General features: G+C 40.4%; 1 pseudogene; it reads right to left on the reverse strand.

Moving 5' to 3' along the window:
- Positions 1–1,479: 1,479 nt before the first annotated feature.
- LOC111094671 lies at positions 1,480–1,823 on the reverse strand (annotated as a pseudogene).
- Positions 1,824–2,464: the final 641 nt, after the last annotated feature.

Consider the following 2,464-nt stretch of genomic DNA (forward strand, 5'->3'; position numbering starts at 1 on the left):
GGAAGGGAGAGAGATAGGGGTTTTGCTGCTTGATGGAGCTGTTAGAAGTCTAACTCAACAGCCAAAACGGTAGAAACAGCACAAATATTCATCAATAGATGAATGAATAAACAAAGTATGGTGTACACATGCCGTGGAATATGATTCGGCCACACAAAAGTAATAAAATACCGATAGATACCTGCTACAACATGGATGAACTTGATAACAGTGTTTAGTGAAAGAACCAGACACAAAAAGATCACATGTTGTAGGATTCCACTTCTATGAAATGTCTAGAATAGGCAAATCTGTACAAACAGAAACCAGATTAATAGTTGCGGTGTGGGGGGGATGGGAATTTGGGAGTGACCATTTAATGGGGATGGGATTTCCTTTGGGCTGATGGAAAAGTTTTGGAGATGGATAGCACCAATGGGTATACAGTATTGTAAACCACTTAATTGTTCATTCTCAAATGGCTAATTTTATGTGAATTTCCTCTCCGTAGAAAAAATTTTTAAATTTTGCTCAAACTCTAACATTCAATATTGAAGGTTAGTAAGTTCTTTTAAATTGGAGTTACATCAAAATCAGAAAAGAATATTGAAGTGTTAATGAGAACCATAGCTAATTGTTTTTATTTATTTATTATTTTTTTTACTTTAAATTCAGTATAGTTAACATACAACGTTACATAGGTTTCAAGTATACAACGTTGTGATTCAACAATTCTATACATGACTCAGTGCTCATTATGGTAAGTTTACTCTTAATCCCTTTCACCTGTTTCACCCATCCCCCTGCCTCCCGTCTGGTAACCACCAGTTTTTGTTCTGTGTAGTTGAGTCTGGTTTTGGTCTTTGTCTTTGTCTTTTTTTTTTTCTCTCTCTGTTCATTCTTTCTTAAATTCCACTTATAAGGGAAATCATAGGATATTTGTCTTTCTCTGATTTATTTCACTTATTATTATACTCTCTTTCCATTCATGTTGCAAATGGCAAGATTTCACTCTTTCTTGTGGCTGAGGAATATTCTATTGCATATATATACCACATCTTCATTATCCATTCACCTATCAATGGACAGACACTTGGGCTGCTTCCATATCTTAACTATTATAAATAATGCTGCAGTAAATATAGGGGTGCGTATGTATTTCTGAATTAGTGTTTTGTATTCGTTGGGTAAATACCCACTAGTGGAATTACTGGATCATGGGGTAATTCTTAATTTTCTGAGGAATCTGCATACTGTTTCCCATAGAGGCTATACCAGTTTGCATTCCCATCAACAGTGCACAAGTGTTCTTTTTTCCCCACATCCTTGCCAACACATGTTGTTTATCGTGTTTTTTATTTTAGCCATTATGACAACTGTGAGGGTACCTCATTGTGTGTGTGTGTGTGTGTGTGTGTGTGTGTGTGTGTGTGTGGTTTGGTTTGGTTTTTTTGACTGGACTAAGTGGCTTTACTGAGGAAAGCCAGGCTTATAATGGATTTAAGAGTTGGTATTGAGGTCTTTCTTGCCAAAGGTGGGCACAACAGTGACAAAGTGCCAGTGGTACTGAATCCACCGCTGGCTCGGCCTGTCTTCTTTTTCTGTTTCTCCTGTTTGGCCACCTTGGGAGCCTGCCCTCGGACTTTCCCATGTGGAGCCTCCACTCCACACTGACCCAGGGTAGCCTCATCCTCTAGGGGTATGCCTGCCAGGAGCACTACTTGATCTTCTGGAGCGATGCCCTCCAGGGAGGCTACATGAGCCTTCATTTGGGCCACCATCTCCTGGCCAGTCACCTTGAGGGTGTGTAGCTCCTAGGTGTGGACAAAGAGCTGCATATCAGACACTGAGCAGCTGCTACCACCTCATAGTGGCTTTGATATGCATTTTCCTGATGAGGAGGGATGTTGAGCATCTTTGCATGTGTCTGTTGGCCATCTGGATGTCTTTGTTACAGGAATGTCTGTTCATGTTTTCTGTGCATTTTTAAATGGATTATTTGTGGGTTTGGTGTTGAATTCTAGAAGTTCTCTTTTTTTTTACTTTTTTTCAGTTTTGTTGGTTCTTTTTTTTAATATATTTTATTTATTTATTCATGAGAGAGAGAGAGAGAGAGAGGCAGAAACACAGGCAGAGGGAGAAGCAGGCCCCATGCAGGGAGCCTGACGTGGGACTGGATCCCGGGACTCCAGGATCAGGCCATGGGCCAAAGGCGGCGCTAAACCGCTGAGCCACCGGGGCTGCCCTAGAAGTTCTTTATACATTTTGGATACTAACCCTTTACCAGATATGTCATTTGCAAATATCTTCTCCCATTCGGTAGGTTACCTTTTAGTTTTGCTGATTGTTTCCTTGCTGTACAGAAATCTATTTTGAGGTAGTCCTGGTGTTTATTTTTGCTTTTGTTTCCCTTGCCTTGGGAGATCTATCTAGAAATATGTTGCTATGGCCGATGTCAGAGAGATTACTGCCTGGGCTCTCTTCT

This window comes from Canis lupus, chromosome X, assembly GCF_011100685.1.
Source record: "Canis lupus familiaris isolate Mischka breed German Shepherd chromosome X, alternate assembly UU_Cfam_GSD_1.0, whole genome shotgun sequence".
Lineage (NCBI taxonomy): Eukaryota > Metazoa > Chordata > Mammalia > Carnivora > Canidae > Canis > Canis lupus.